This window comes from Suricata suricatta, chromosome 1, assembly GCF_006229205.1.
Source record: "Suricata suricatta isolate VVHF042 chromosome 1, meerkat_22Aug2017_6uvM2_HiC, whole genome shotgun sequence".
Taxonomy (NCBI): Eukaryota; Metazoa; Chordata; class Mammalia; order Carnivora; family Herpestidae; genus Suricata; species Suricata suricatta.
In genome coordinates this window covers 26,184,548-26,201,403 of record NC_043700.1, presented here as the reverse complement: position 1 = coordinate 26,201,403, position 16,856 = coordinate 26,184,548, and positions in this window count along the sequence as shown.

Here is a 16,856-nt window from a genome sequence, read left to right as displayed (position 1 = left end):
CAATGACATTGTATGGTGACAGACGGCGGCCACACTTATTCCGGGGAGCACTGCATAATGTAGAGAATGGTCAAATCACTACATTGTATATGTGAAACTAACATAACACGGTTTGTCAGCTAAAAAAGAAAAGAAAAAGGGAATGATGAATTTTTTTCACTTTCTTTCCCCAAACCAAAATTCAGAATTTTCACTGTACGGTGGACTTTAGAGGGAAAAGTGCTATAATGTAGAGCACCAACTATTTGCAGCTCTCTGTTCACTTCGGATCCTTATCAATGAGGACACTGGTTTACATTTTGCAGACAAAGTGTACATTCTCTTTTGCATTCTCTTTACATGAGGTTACACATGCACTTTGGTGTATCAACAGAATCTGCAAACTTAATTCCTTTTACTAACAACATAATGTTCCATTGTCTTAATGTACCATGGTTTCCATAACCCTTTCCCAATTTTGAGCATTGGACTGCGTCCCATTTTTCCAGTTATGAAATGTTTTCATAAACATCTCTGTGCTATTTGCTTTCTTTTCTCTTTTGCATATTTCCTTGGGGTATAGTCCAAAAATGGGACGATTGGGTCAAAGTGTATCAACAGTTTTCTAGCTCTTTTTATATATATATGGCCAGACTGAACGCTAGAGGGGATATGTACTTTTCAAAAGTCCTAAATAAGACAGTGGGGCCTGACGAACTGTGGCTTAACTGGAAAAGTAGTTCTGCATGTGAAGTCAGACCTCATTCCCCGTCCTCCACCCTTAGCTCCAGGGATCAACCTGTGAGAGAGGGTGTCAAACACCCGCATCCTCAGTAGGCCTCTCTGTTTTACCCAGAAGTGCATCTTGCTTTTCTTATTTTTAACTCTTGAGAGATTGTACAACCTGACTTGGATTCTAATCCAAGTTTTGCCAGCACCTTGCTTGTGCTCTTAGATAAGTTACCTCATCTCTCAGAGTCTGATTCCTTCCTCATTTGTACATGAGGTTACATGATAGTCCCTACTCAGGGTTCTGAGAAAATATTTATATGGTGTTGGGCTATTGTTGTTAACCAAGACCCACTTGGTGTGAGGGGACCACGTGTTTCTTCTTTATTCTTTGTACTGTCTGGGTGCAGTCCTGCGCTTGTCCCGTGGTTGATAAATAGATGTCTGTTGTGGAATGCATGGACTGTCTTCACCCATGATCTTGATTGATAGTGTTTGGGAACTGGAAAAACATGATAGAAAAATATGTGAAATAATATATCTTTAAAGTGCAAAGAAACGCCTGCACTTGAATGTTTGTAGGACACGTCAAGTTTGGGGCCTGTACTTTGATTCATTCATTGAGTCTAATATGCTCCTGTAGAATGAGCATCTCCAGTTTTTCTTTCTTTTTCTTTCTTTCTTTCTTTCTTTCTTTCTTTCTTTCTTTCTTTCTTTCTTTCTTTCTTTCTTTCTTTCTTTCTTTCTTTTTCTTTCTTCCTTCCTTCCTTCCTTCCTTCCTTCCTTCCTTCCTTCCTTCCTTCCTTTCTTTCTTCTTTCCTTCCTTCCTTCCTTCCTTCCTTCTTTCTTTTCTTCCTTCCTTCCTTCTTACATTTTTTAAAAAGTTCATTTATTTATTTTGAGAGAGAGAGAGAGAGAGAGTAGGGGAAGGGGAGAGAGAGAGAGAGAGAGAGAGAGAGAGAGAGAGAGAGAGAGAGAGAGAAAGAATCCCAAGCAGGCTCTGCATTGTCAGCACAGAGCCTGACGCCAGGTTCAAACTCATGAATGGCAAGATCATGACCTGAGCCAAAGCTGGATGCTTAACTGACTGACTACCTAGGTGGCCTTCCGGTTTTTCAAGACCTCCAAATGTGTAAGAGTTTGTAGACAAGATGGGCTGGAGGCTTAGTGAGAGAGGTCAAAAGAATCTGTTTGTTTCAGAGAAAGCTGCTTCCAGGTAAGGTCCTGGGTCTCCAAGTCTTCAGGGTGTTTATAGCATCCCATGGTCTCTGAGAGGGATTGGGATGATGTGTTCCAAACCTGCCTTGCACCTCTACTGTATGCTTCCTGCTATGGAAGAAGACCAAGAGAAGTGAAATGATGCTTGTGTAGGTGCCTGCTCCCACTGGGTAGAAATTTTTTTCATTCTCCAATGTTCTAGTTGAATAATGGCCACAAAGTCTTGCTACTTCTCCCAGTGAGAGATAAAGTCTTGTGCCCCTCTGCTTGGAGCTGAGCTGGCCTTTGTGACTTGCTTGATTGGGAAAAATGCTACACAAGTGACATTCTGAAAAATTGCAGCTTCTACCCAGGTCACTTGGAACGCTTTCCCTGGGAGCCCTGAGCCACCACGTAAGTCCTTGAGTACCCTGGGACTCCATGCGGTAGGCCAAGTGAACATGATGTGCCAAGCTGTTTGGCAAAGCCCACCAGGGCTCTAGACATGTGAGTGGAGCCATATTGGACCTTCCAGGTGAGGATACTGCCATCCAATCACACTGACTGACCTCAGTTGATGCCACGTGGAACAGAAAAAATGTCCAATTGAATTCTCCCAGATTCTTGACTCACAAAATCATGAGACAGGATGTTGGTTTAACCTGCTAAGTTCCGGGACAGTTTATTATGTTGAAATAGGTAGGTGAACATCAGGATTATCTGGGCTGTGCTGAGCCTTGACTCTGCTGCAAGTCTTTTAATCAGCTCCGCTCAGCAGAACTTGCACTTGGACTTGTGATCCTCCTTCTCACTGTTTGGACTAAATATCAGAGGCCATGCAGAAGTCATTGACGTCAGTCGTTCCGTCTGACAGGATTCCCTAAATGTATTTTTGGACTGCAGTCTATTATTTACGATCCCTTGTTGAATTTTACAGTCAAATAGGGCAGGAGTGGGCAATATTCCAGAATCTCAGCTTAATGGACTTTTCCGTTGTGTTTAGAGAGGAAATGACAAAGCAAAAATATCTAGAGCTGGTCCTATTAAACTAGTCCCCCCACCAGCCTGGTGTGGGGTGACTCTATTGTATGAGAGTCTCAAATACTAAATAAGGACCTGTTTAGAGCAGCCAGATATTTAGGACAGTCAGTACATCTTCCTGACTGCTTTCAGCTCTCTTCAGGGGACCCAGGAGATTTTATTTAAATTTATTTTATCTGAATTTATTTAAAAACTTGAGAAGGCTAAAAATGTGCATTCCCTTGCTGATGTTTCCATGTACCACAGGACTTTAGCAGGGCCCAGACACACAGGAAGAATCCAAAATGATGAAACAATTTCCAGTGTTCAGGCTTCTCTGCCATGGAATAACAATTATTAACTAAGAAATTAATCATTAAGGGTATTAATGGAATCAGTCCAATTGGCCACATGGCTCCTTACACAATGGAACTGATTAATGTCTGGGCTTGCCCAATATCCCTGATAAACATAGATGCAAAAATTCTCAAAATATGTGTGTGTGTGTGTGTGTGTGTATAAACACACACACACACACACACACACACACATGAGCAGAATGAATTCAACTATACCTTAAAAAAAAAAGGAATTAACCATGATCAAGCAAGATTTATTCCTGGGTTGCCAGGGTTGTTCAGTATTCATGAATCCATCAATGTGATATATCATATCAGTAAGAGAAAGGATAAACACTATATGATCATTTCACTAGATGTAGAAAAAGCATTTGACAAAGCAGAACATCAATTCATGATTAAAAACCCTCAAGGAAGGAGTTTTTAATTTATATTTTATTTTTTAACTTACATCCAATTTAGTTAGCAAATAGTGCAATTATGACTTCAGGACTAGATTCCACTGATTCATCCTCTATTTATAACATATGGTACTCATCCCAGTGCCACTTATTCATTTAGCCCATACCCCTACCCACAACATGTCAAATTAGGGTTTAAAAACGTTTTTTTATTTTCTTATTTATTTTGATTATATATTTATATATATAATATTATATATTAAATATTTTTTATTTTTATTATATATTTACTTTATTATTTATTATTTATTTATTTTTGAAAGAGAGAGACGGAGTGCGAGCCGGGGAGGGACAGAGAAAGAGGGACACACAGAATCTGAAGCAGGCTCCAGGCTCTGAGTTGTCAGCACAGAGCCCGATATGGGGCTTGAACTCACACACTGTGAGATCATGACCTGAGCTGATGTCAGAGGCTTAATCGACCTAATCAACCCAACAAATTAGGTTTAGAAAAAACATACCTCAACATAATAAAGGCTATCTATGAAAAATCCACAATTAATATCAGCCTTAATTGGAAGAAGAATGAGAGCTTTTCCCGTAAGGTCAAGAACAAGACAAGGATGTCCTCTCTCACCACTTTTATTCAACATAGTACTGGAAGTCCTAGTTACAGCAATCAGACAACAAAAAGAAATAAAAGGAATCCAACTAAGTAAGAAAGAAGTAAAATTTTCACTATTTGCAGATAACATAATACTATATGTAGAAAACCTGAAAGATTCCAACAAAAACCTGAAAGACTCCACCAAAAAACTGCTAGAATTGGTAAACAGTTAACAATAAAGTTGCAGGATACAAAATCAACATACAGAGGAGTGCTTGGCTGGCTCAGCCAGTGGAGCATGTGTCTCTTGATTTTGGGGTAGTAAGTTCGAGCCCCATGTTAGGGATAGAGTTTACTTAATAAAAAAAGTTCTAAGAAAAAAATCAATGTATAGAAATCTGTTGCATTTATGTACACCAATAATGAAGCAGCAGAAATGGATATTAGGAAAATAATCCAGTTCACAATTGCACCAAAAATAATAAAATAACTAGGAATAAACCTAACCAAAGAAATGAACGACATGTACTTTGAAAACTATAAAACACTGATTAAAGAAATTAAAGATGACACAAAGAAATTGAAAAACATCCCATGCTCATGAATTGAAAGAACAAATATTGTTAAGATATCTATGCTCCTCAAAGCAATCCACACATTTAATGCAATCCCTATCAAAATACCAACAACATTTTTTAGGGATAATCTTAATGTTTTTTTAATTATTTATTTTTGAGAGAGAGAGAGAGAGAGAGAGAGAGAGAGAGAGACAGTGTGAGCAGGGGAGGGTCAGAGAGAGAGAGGGAGATACAGAATCTGAAGTAGGCTCCGGGCTCTGCGCTAGCTGTAAGCACAGAGCCTGACGTGGGTCTCGAACCTACCAACACGAGATCCATGACCTGAGCCGAAGCCAGATGCTCAACTGACTGAGCCACCCAGGCGCCCCCCAACAACATTTTTTTACAGAACTAGAACAATCCTAAAATTTGTATAGAATCACAAAAGACCCAGAATAGCTAAAGTAATCTTGAAAAAGAAAAGCAAGGCTGGAGGCATCACAATTCCTGACTTTAAGTTATATTACAAAGCTGTAGTCATCAAAACAGTTTGGTACTGGCACAAAAAGAGGTGCACAGATCAATGAAACAGAGTAGAAAACCCAGAAATAAACCCACAACTATATTGTCAATAGATTGTTGACAAAGCAGGAAAGAGTATCTAATGGGAAAAAGACAGTCTCTTCAACAAATGGTGGTGAGAAAACTGGACAACGACATGAAGAGTGAGACAGAACCACTTTCTTACACCATACACGAAAATAAATCCAAAATGGACTGAAGACCTAACTATGAGACCTTAAATCATAAAAATCCTAGGAGAAAACACAAAAAGTAACTTCTTTGATGGAGGCTGTAGCAACTTCTTCCTAGATATGCCTCCTGAGGCAAGGGAAACAAAAACAAAAATAAGTTGTTGGGACTACATCAAAATAAAAAGCTTCTGCACAGCAAAGGAAATAATCAACAAAACTAAAAGACAACCTACAGAATGGGAGAGGATATTTGCAAATAACATATCCAATAAAGGGTTAGTATCCTAAAATATATAAAGAACTTATGTAACTCAACACCCAAAAAACATGAGCAAAAGACACGATGAGATATTTTTCTAAAGATGACATACAGATGGCCAACAGACACATGAAAAGATGCTCCACATCACTCATCCTCAGGGAAATGCAGATCAAAACCACAATAAAATATCACCTCATGCCTGTCAGAATGGCTAAACTCAACAACACAAGAAACAACAGGTGTTGGTGAGGATGTGGAGAAAGAGGAGCCCTTGTGCGCTGTTGGTGGGAATGTAAACTGGTGCAGCCACTGTGAAAAACAGTATGATGGTTCCTCAAAAAATTAAAAATAGAACTACCTTATGATTTAGTAGTTGCACCCTAGGTATTTACACAGAGAATACAAGAACACCAATTCAAAGGGATACCTGCACCCCTATGTTTATAGCAGCATTATTTACAATAGCCAAGGTATGGACACAGTGCAAGTGTCGATTGATGCATGGATAATGAATATGTGACACACACACACACACACACACACACACACACACACACTGGAATACTATTCAGCCATAAAAGAGAATGAAATCTTGCCATTAGCAATTAAAGAGACTATAATGCTAAGTGAAATACGTCAGTCAGAGAAAGTTAAATACTATATGTTTTCACTCATATGTGGAATTTAAGAAATGAAACAAATAAGCAAAGGGAAAAAATGAGAGAAGAGAGAAAGAGAGAAATCAAGAAACAGACTCCTAATTACAGAGAACAAACAGAAGGTTACCTGAGGGGGGGAGTGGAGGGATGGGTTAAGAGATGACGGGGATTAAGGAGTGCATTTCCAGTGATGATCACCGGGTGATGAACGAAAGTTTTGAATCACTGTTTTGTACCTGAAGCTGATATAATGCTGTATGTTGACTAACTGGAATTAAAATAAAAATTGAAAAACCAAGAGGCTCCTGGGTGGCTCAGTTGGTTACGTGTCCAACTCTTTTTTTTTTAACCTTTATTTATTTTTGAGAGACAGAGAGAGACAGCAGGAGCAGGGCAGGGGCAGAGAGAGAGGAAGCACAGAATCAGAAGCAGGCCTCAGGCTCTGAGCTGTTAGCACAGAGCTCAACGTGGGGCTCAAACCCTCGAATCATGAGATCATGACCTGAGCCAAAGTCAGATGCTTAACCAACTGAACAACCCTTAAGTGTCCAATTCTTGATCTCCACTCACAGTTCGTGAGTTCCAGACTTGTGTTGGGCTCTGCGCTGTCAGTGCAGAGCCTGCTTGGGATTCTCTTTCTCCTTCTCTATCTGTCCTTCCCCCTCTTACCCACCTCTCTCTTTCTCTCGCTCTCTCTCAAAATAAATAAACTAAAAAAAACCCCTTACACTTCATCTTGACCTTCATTCAACTCTTGCAAGCAGATTCTCAAAGATTAGTATTTCTATAGTGATTCGTTTCCTCTTCATTCATTTACTTTTTCCACCGATGCATTTATTTGCGTATTCAACAAGCATTGACTTAATGCTTCAAATGTGTGTGATATTGTGCTAAGCCTCTGAGATGGAAGATGAAGGGCACATAGTTCTGCTTTCCAGGGGCTCACTGCACTTAGTAGATCCTCAATAAACAGTTGCTGAATAAGTGACCTTTCTCTGAGAGGCCATGTTGGGAGAATGAAGCTCAGGGAAAATAATGAGCACCAAGGTAGACAACCACAAAGCAAGACGGTACGCAGGGGTGTCTGACTGCATCCTGACCACATCCCTGTACTTCTTTCTTTTCCTGCTCTGTTCTTACTGGCCCTTCCTCGTGTTACTTGTACATTGATTTAAAGTATGAGGCTTCACATGTTCATGCTGAAAGAGTCCTCTGAATTCTCCCACACGATGTCTCCTTGCTTCAAAGTGATGCTTCTGGAGGATCCTATTGCCAATTATAGAGTGTTATGGAAAAGCGACAGCTGTATTCCAACAAAAACAAAAGTCAGCTTAGGAGGAATTTAGTCCATAAGAGATGCCAAAGTCTCTCTCAGCAAGATAAGGCCAGTCTTATCTTTGTAGTTAAGTCAGTTGGTTGGCACTGAAAGTGTGCTGAGGGGCCCTGTCATTTAAGGAGCCAGGAAGTCCTGAAGCCCAGGGCGTAACTGCACTCTGTGCAGATCTTGGAGGCTTTGGAACCAAAGAACAGCCTGAAACCCAGCTGATTCTCTAGCAAGAGGGCATTGCCACTGCACCCCTCACCCAAGCTCCTCTTTTAACAATACCCAGTCCTGCCTTTACAGCCCTTCCCCCCCTTCCATCCTGAGCATAGACATGGCCAATCAAAGCCAGGGTTCCAGAAGATAGTAAAATGCTTGGCCTATACCCACAACAATAGAATGGGGGAGTGATTGAAGCAATTCCCAAAGGCAGTTACTAAAGAGTCCAACATTGATCACAGCTCACTTTTTTTATTAAATTTTTTTAAATGTTCATCTATTTTTGAGAGTCAGTGAGAGAGATAGAGGATGAGTAGGGGAGGGGCAGGGAGAGGGACATAAAGAATTTGAAGTAGGCTCCCGGCTCTGAGCTGTCGGCACAGAGCCCAAGGCAGGGCTCGAACCCACAAACCATGAGATCATGACCTGAGCCAAAGTCAGATGCTTAACCCACTGAGCCACTCAGGCACCCCTATCATAGCTCACTTTTATTTTTTATTTATTTTTATGTTTTTTTTATGTTGTATTTATTTTTGATACAGAGAGAGACAGAGCACAAGAGGGGAGGGGCAGAGAGAGAAGGAGACACAGAACCGGAAGCAGGCTCCAGGCTCTGAGCTAGCTGTCAGCACAGAGCCTGACGCGGGGTTTGAACCCACGAATGTGAGATGTGACCTGAGCCAAAGTTGGAGGCTTAACCGAATGAGCCACCCAGGCACCCTGGTAGCTCACTTTTAAACAGGTTCAGCTGCCCAGGAACCAGGGAGTTACACACAAGCCCAAAGTAGCTGGTGGGAAAGTTCCCTGAATTGCAGGATAGAGGCTGGAGGCCATCTAGCAGACCTCCTGGACACCATGGTGAGTGGGGTTAACCCTGGTTTCCAGTTTAAGAGACACTGAATCTTGGCCTGCCCTTTGTGGATTTCCTTGGCTTCTCTCTCAAGAAGCGCTTAAACCTTCTTTCACCTTGGATTCCCGGTCTTCACTCTGTACCAAGAGCCAGGTGGTGGTAGGATGGAAATAGCAAGGTTGGCCCCTTCGATGTTGGCGCTGACCGGCTCTCTCATCCAATAACTGAGCTCCCGCTTGTTCTTCTGCCTTCTCTCTTGCTGATGTCTGTCAAGGGCTCTCTCTCAGCCTGTTCTCCTTCTGATGTCCTGTACCCCTTCCTATCCCTCCCTGGAGCACCTGAATGGAATCTTGCTGCAATGGTACTGGGAGTCAACACAAATTGGTCTGAATCAAGTTCATTACAAAAATATTAGACTTATGGGGGCACCTGGGTGACTCAGTCAGTTAAGCGTCCAACTCATGGTTTGGGCTCAGGTCATGATCTCACAGTTTGTGAGATGGAGCCCTGTGAAGGGTTCCACACTGAGAGTCCTGATTTGGGGTTCTCTCTCTGGGCCCCTCTCCTGCTCACACATGTGCATGCGTACATGTGCACTTTCCCTCCCTCTTTCGAAATAAATAAATAAACTTAAAAATATTAGACTTATGGAATAAAAAGAGCTTTGCTTCAGGAAAAAACCCCATGTCTTTAGTGGGAAAAAAAAGCAGGACATAAAATTGTACAACATAGCATAAACTTAGATTTATGAACTTACTTAGAAGAAATAACAATCCTGAATGTGTATGTGCCTAACAACAGAGCATCAGAATATGTGAAGCAAAACTGATAAAAAAAACTGCACAGAGAAACTACAAGATGAACGCACTGTTGTAGTTGGAGACCTCGCACCCCTCTCTCCGAAGCAGACAGACCCAGCAGACAGAACACCAGTAAGAACATAGTTGAACTCAACAGCACCATCAATCAGCGGATATAATTGACATCCACAGATTACTTCATCCAACCATGGAATACACATTCTTCTCAAGCTCACGTGGAATATTTACCAAGATAGGTCACATTCTGGGCCATAAAATCTGCCTTCACAAATGTAAAAGAATAGAAATCATACCATGTTTACTCGCAGACAACAATGGAATTAAATTAGAAGTCAAAAACGTAAAGGTAGCTTAAACCTTCCCGAGTATTTGAATGTTAAGCAGTACACATCTAAATAGCGCATGGTCCGGGGCGCCTGGGTGGCTCAGTTGGTTATAAAGGCTCAGGTCATAATCCCTTGGTTCATAGGACTAAGCCCCTCATGGGGCTCTGTGGTGACAGCACAGAGCCTGCTTGGGATTCTCTCTCTCTGCCCCTCCCATGCTCACTTTCACTCTCTCTCTCTCAATCTCAAAATTTAAAAAATAAGTATTTAAAAATAAATAAAATTTGAACTAAATGAAAATAAAAATGCAATTTATCAAAATATGTGTATGTGTGTGTGGGTGCACCTGGGTGGTTTGGTCAATTAAGCATCTGACTTTTGATTTATGCTCAGGTCATGATCCCAGGATGGTGGGGGCAAGCCCCACTTTGGGCTCCATTCTGAGCATGGAGCCTACTTGAGATTCTCTCTCTCTCTCTCTCTCTCTCTCTCTCTCTGCCCCTCCTCCCTCTCTCTTTCTCTAACACACACACACACACACACACACACACACACCCACACCAAAACATCAAAAGAAGCAGAACATAAAATAGTATAGCATAACATAAACGTAGACCAGAACAAAGAAAAGAAATAGACCCATATAAATATCACCAAATGATCTTTGATAAAGGAGCAAAAGCAATGCAATGGAGAAGGTGGTCTTTTCAATAAATGATGTTGTAACAACCGGACATTCACATAGAAAAAAATCTAGACACAGACCTTATATCCCTCACAAAAAAATAACTCAAGATAGAGCAAACCTAAATGTAAAACTCCTAGAAGATAACAAGAGTGAATGTAGTTGATCATGGTTATGGCAATAACTTTTGAAATATAACACCAATGGCATGATCTATGAAAGAAATAATTTAAATCTGCACTTCACTGAAATTAAAAACTTCTGCTCTGCAAAAGACTCTGTTAAGAGAATGAGAAAACAAGCCACTGAATGGTATAGAATATTTATGAAAGAAATCTGATAAAATAATTACTAACCATAATATGTAAAGACTTCTTAAAACTTAACAATAAGATGAACAACCCAATAAAAAGGGACAAAATATCTGAACAGACACATTATTAGGAGATTGCAAAATAAAAGGATGAGATATGACTGCACACCTATCAGAATGGCAAAAATCCAAAACTCCAACAACACCAAATGTTGGTGAGAATGCAGAGCAACAGGAAATATCATTCATTGCTGCTGAGAATGCAATTTGGTACAGCCACTTGGGAAGATAGTTTGGTAGCTCCTTACAAAACTAAATATACTCAACATATGATCCAGTGATTATATTTCTTGGTTTTATCCAAATGAATTGAAAACTTATATCCACGCAAAAACCTGCACACTGATATTTATAGGAGCTTTATTCATAATTGCCAAGACTAGAAGCAACCAAGATATCCTTCAGTGGGTGAATGGATAAATGAACTGTGGTACATCCAGACCATGGAATATTATTCAGGGCTAAAAAGGAAATGAGCTATCAAGCCATGAAAAAACATGGAGGAAACTTAAAATGCATATTACTGTAGGAAAAAAGCCAATCTGAAAAGGCTACCTGCTGTATGATTCTAACCATATGACATTCTGAAAAAGGCAAAATGATGGAGACAGTAAGAAGGTCAGAGGTTGGGGGAGGGAGGGGTGAATAGATGGAGCAAAAAAATTTTAGGGCAGTGGAGCTATTATGTATGATACCATAATGATGGATACATGTTGTAATACATTTGTCAAGACCCTAGAACATGTAACTCATTCACAAGAATGAGCTGTAAAATGTGGACATTAGATGATAATAATGCATCAATATTGGTTCACCAATTGCATTAAATATATCACTGTGGGGCAGGTGTTTCAATAGCATAAGTGAGGGTATGGGAAGTGTGGGAATCCTCTGTACCTTTCTCTCCACTTTGCTGTGAACCTAAAACTTCTCTAGAAAATAAAGTCTATTTAAAAACAAACACAGGGACACCTGGGTGGCTCAGTCAATTGAGCACCTGACTACTGATTTTGGCTTAGGTCATGATCCCAGGGTCACAGGATCAAGCCCTGCATCAGCCTGCTTGGGATTCTCCATCTCTCTTCCTCTGCCATCTTCATTGTTCTCTCCCTCCTGCCCCAATAAATAAATACATAAATGAATACACACAAACAAAAACCAAAATATCAAAAGAAGCAGGACATAGAAAACAATCAATAAAACTAAAAGGCAACTTATAAGATGGGAGAATATATTTTCAAATGACATATCAGATAAAGGGTTAGTATCAAAAATCTATAAAGAACTTATCAAAATCAACACCCAAAAAATAAATGATCCAAAGAAGAAATTTGCAGAAGACATGAATAGGCACTTTTCCAAAGACATCCAGATGGCCAACAGACACAGGAAAAAATGGTCAATGTCACTCATCATCAGGCAAATACAAATCAAAACCACAATGAGATACCGCCTCACACCTGTCAGTATGGCTAAAATTAACAACTCAGGCAACAACAGTTGTTGATAAGAATGCAAAGGAAGGGGAGCGCTTTTGCACTGCTGGTGGGAACGCAAACTGGTATAGCTGCTTTGGAAAGCAGTATTGAAGGTTCCTCAAAAATTAAAAATAGACTATCCTACAACCCAGCAATTGCACTACTAGGTATTTATCCAAAAGATACAAAAGTGCTGATTCGAAGGGGCACATGCACCCCAATGTTGATAGCAGCACTATCAATAGCCAAATTATGGAAAGAGCCAAATGCCCATCGACTGATGAATGGATAAAGAAGATGTGGTATATATACACAATGGAATATTACTTGGGCATCAAGAAGAATGAAATCTTGCCACTTGCAACAATGTGGATGGAACTAGAATGTATTCTGCTAAGTGAAATAAGTCAGTCAGAGAAAGACAGATATCATATGCTTTCACTCACATGTGGAATTTAAGAAACAACAACAGATGAACATAGGGGAAAGAAAGGTAAAATAAAATAAAAACCGAGAGGGAGGCAAACCATAAGAGACTCTTTTTTTTTTTAAATGTTTTTAATTTATTTTTGAGAGACAGAGACAGCGCAATCAGGGGAGGGTCAGAGAGAGAGGGAGATACAGAATTGGAAGCAGGCTCCAGGCTCTGGGCTAGCTGTCAGCACAGAGCCCGACGCGGGGCTCGAACCCACAATCTGTGAGATCTGAGCCAAAGTTGGACGCTTAACCGACTGAGCCACCCAGGCGCCCCAAGACTCTTAAATATAGACAACAAACTGAGGGTGGCTGGAAGGGTGTTGGGTAGCGGGATAAGCACTAAGGAGGGCACTTGTGCAGATGAGCACTGGGTGTTATGTGCTCATAACTGGGTTCTGCTCCTGAAATCAATACTACACTGTATGTCAACTAACTTGAATTTAAATAAATAATTTTTTTTCAAGAAGAACACAGTGACTATCTCTGGATGGTAGAATTACTGCTTAATTTTATTTTATATTTTATTTTGTCTTTCCAAATTTTCTATAAAGAATATGTATTACTTAGCACAAATTGATGGTTGCCAGAGGGAAGGGGGTGTGAGACAAGCAGAATGAGGGAAGAGGGGTGTGAGATACAGGCTTCCAGCTCCAAAATGAACAGGTCATGGGAATAAAAGGCACAGCATAGGAATGGCCAATGGTATTATGGTAGGACTGTATGGTGACAGATGGCAGCTAACGTACAGAGTGCCGCATAACATGTAGAGAAGTTGAATCACTATGTTGTACACCTGAAACTAACGTGATATTGTGTACCGAGTACACTAAAATAATTTTAAGGAAGAATATCATTACTTAGACAATCTGAAAAATAACCATACATTTTTTTTTTACTGTGCATTTATTTTTAAATAAGAAAAACTGAAGGAACACAGACTTGGGACTCAGAACTAGGTTCCACCCTTTACTACTAATGTGACCCAGCAAGGCACTTAGCATGGCAAGCGTCAGTTTCTGCATCTATAAATGAGGATAATAAGACCTGCCCCAGGGTGTGTGTGTGTGTGTGTGTGTGTGTGTGTGTGTGAAGATGAAACTATACAAGGAGTATGAATGTGCACGGCGCCTGAAGGATGTTCAATATGGATTAATTTCTGAGCCCTTTAAGGATATTTGGGTATTTATGGGTTCCAAGGAGATTCTGTTGGGCATACACAAGGCCTTTTGTTCATTCTTCGCCCTTTCTCGTCCCAACATTCCCGCTGAGACAGACACAAGAGACCGAGGGTGGCCCACCCCCTTTTCCACCAAGCCCCTCCATTTTGGAGGAGAGAAAAGAGCCCTAGAAAGGAAGCCGTGTAAACATTTTCACTTTGGAAACCCCACAAAGTGCAAGGCTCTGGAACGAGCGGGTATTTGTTCTGTTTCTCTCCCTCTGCTACCCTTTAAACATGTTTCTGTTTTCCTGTCCCAGTCTGAGGGAAAGGCCAAGGGTACATGGCACCCAAAAATAGCTGCAGGGCCAGAGTCTTACATGAGGATTTGGATGCACTTCGGGCTTTCGACAGACAAGGAGGAGACTGTTGCAGGCATCGGGCAGCAAGGAAGCGTGCCCAGAGCCACGAGGAGGAGGGGAACAAAGAACTGAGTCTCCCAACAAGTCTGGACCAAATGAGGTGGGATTGGGGCAGTCATGAGCAGAAACCACCAGCCCCTCCGGCTCAGAGTGAGGCATGACCGTGAGAGGAAGGGGGATAGAAGGTAACAACGGAGGGACGAAGGCTTTTATTCGCATTCAGTTTTGCTCTGAAGCATTCCAAACATGGTGGGAACAAAGCCTGTCTGGAAAGGATTGTTATCTGAGCCACAAGAAGATGGAAGGGACAGGCAAAGGCCTTCTGGGTGGGGGGTGATGGCTGATGGCTCAAGAGACCATTCCAGCTTGGAGATAAGTGAAGGCAGGAGGTCAGGGATGATTCAGTGCAAGTCTAAAGAACTGCTTGTTTCACTCCTGACGTGAGTCGATCTGACATACATCAGAGAAAACTTTGGTGCTGCACTGCCCGTTTCCTAAAGCTGATATAGATCAGTTGCTCTCAGATTTCCATTAAAGATAGGTCCGCTTGCTCTAAATATTAATTTCAGAAAACTTGCCCGTTCTTTCTTACTTCTCTAATATTCACTGGCAGGATAGGATTTTAAAAGCTAAGAAAATTTGAATCAAAACTACCAATGATGGTCACATACCGAAGCTGATTGTGCAAGTAGGGTAGCAAGAGATGACGACAAAATTCTATAGGCACCTTTAATGATAAACCTGACTCTCTTGCCTTTGTCACCTTGAGTGCGTCCAACCAAATTCCCTCTTGTCCACATGGGCTCTTTCTGGGTGTTCCTTCAGGTATAAGCCAGTTCCTAGAGTGCAGGCATGGGACAGTGTGGAAAATGCACCCTCAGCATCGCCCACATTCACTGAGCACCACGGGGGTATAAAGAGGTAGGGGACTCACTCCCTGTTTTCAGTGACTTTATATTATGCTCTTGGGAAATGGAAGAGTTTTTGACATTTTTGAATAAATGGACTATGAGGTTGCAAAGGACACCACTGAGAGGTAGATGGGTCATCTCTGAGCTCGGTGCTTTATTCTGCCACAGACTTTCTCTCCTTGACCTTCCAGACACTGAGGCTGCTTGCCAAAATGTTGTTCTGGAAGAGGAAGCAGGGTCTTTCTTTGCACTTGCTGTTCCCTCTGCAGTTAATACTCTTCCCTCAGATCACAAGGTGGCCCAGCCCTACCCCTCACCTTTAAGCTTTTGCTCGAATGTCATTTGCACAGTAAAACCATGTTAGGGTTTGAATTATGTCCCCACAAAGGATGTTGAAGTCCTAAGCCCCAGAACCTGTGAATATGGCCTTATTTGGGGGGGAGGTGGTTGCAGATGATCAAGGTGTGATGAAGTCACTCATCACACTGGACGCCAAATCCAATATGACTTGTGTTCTTTTTCTTGTTTAAATGTTTTCTTTTTTTTTAAGTTGATGTATTTTGGGAGGGGAAGGGCAGAGAGAGAGGGAGAGAGAGACAGACAGACAGAGTGTGTGTGTGTGTGTGTGTGTGTGTGTGTGTGTGTGTGTGTGTGTCTGTGAGAGAGAGAGAGAGAGAGAGAGAGAGAGAGAGAGAGAATCCAAAGCAGGCTCCGTGCTGCTCACACAGAGTCCAACACGGGGCTCGATCTCACAACCCTGGGATCATGACCTGAGCTGAAATCAAGAGTCAGATGCTTAACCAACTGAGCCACCCAGGCGCCCCTGACTTGCTGTTCTTAAACAAAGGGGAAATTTAGACACAGAGACAGACACATACAAAGGGAAGATGGTGTGAAGACACAAAGAGAAGATAGCTCTCTACCAGGCAAGGAATGTCTGAGGTGACCAGGAGCTAGGAGACAGACAGGCACCGGGCCTCCCTCCCCCATCCTCAGAAGGAACAAATCCTGCTGAGACTTCGATTGCCCACTTCCATGAAAGGACACAGTTCTGTTCTTTGAGTCACTCAGTTTGTGGTACTTGATTAGAGCAGCCCCCATACACCTTCCTCGCCCGTGCTGTTTAAAACTGCACCCCCATACCCTTCTCTCCAGGGAACTTGTCACTGTCCAACACATTGTATTTGTAGCAGTTTACTTATTCACTCATGTATTTGTTTATAGTCTGTCTCCCTCAGCTAGATTGTAAGCACCAAGACGGTGGAGATTTCTGTATGCAGTCTTCACATGTT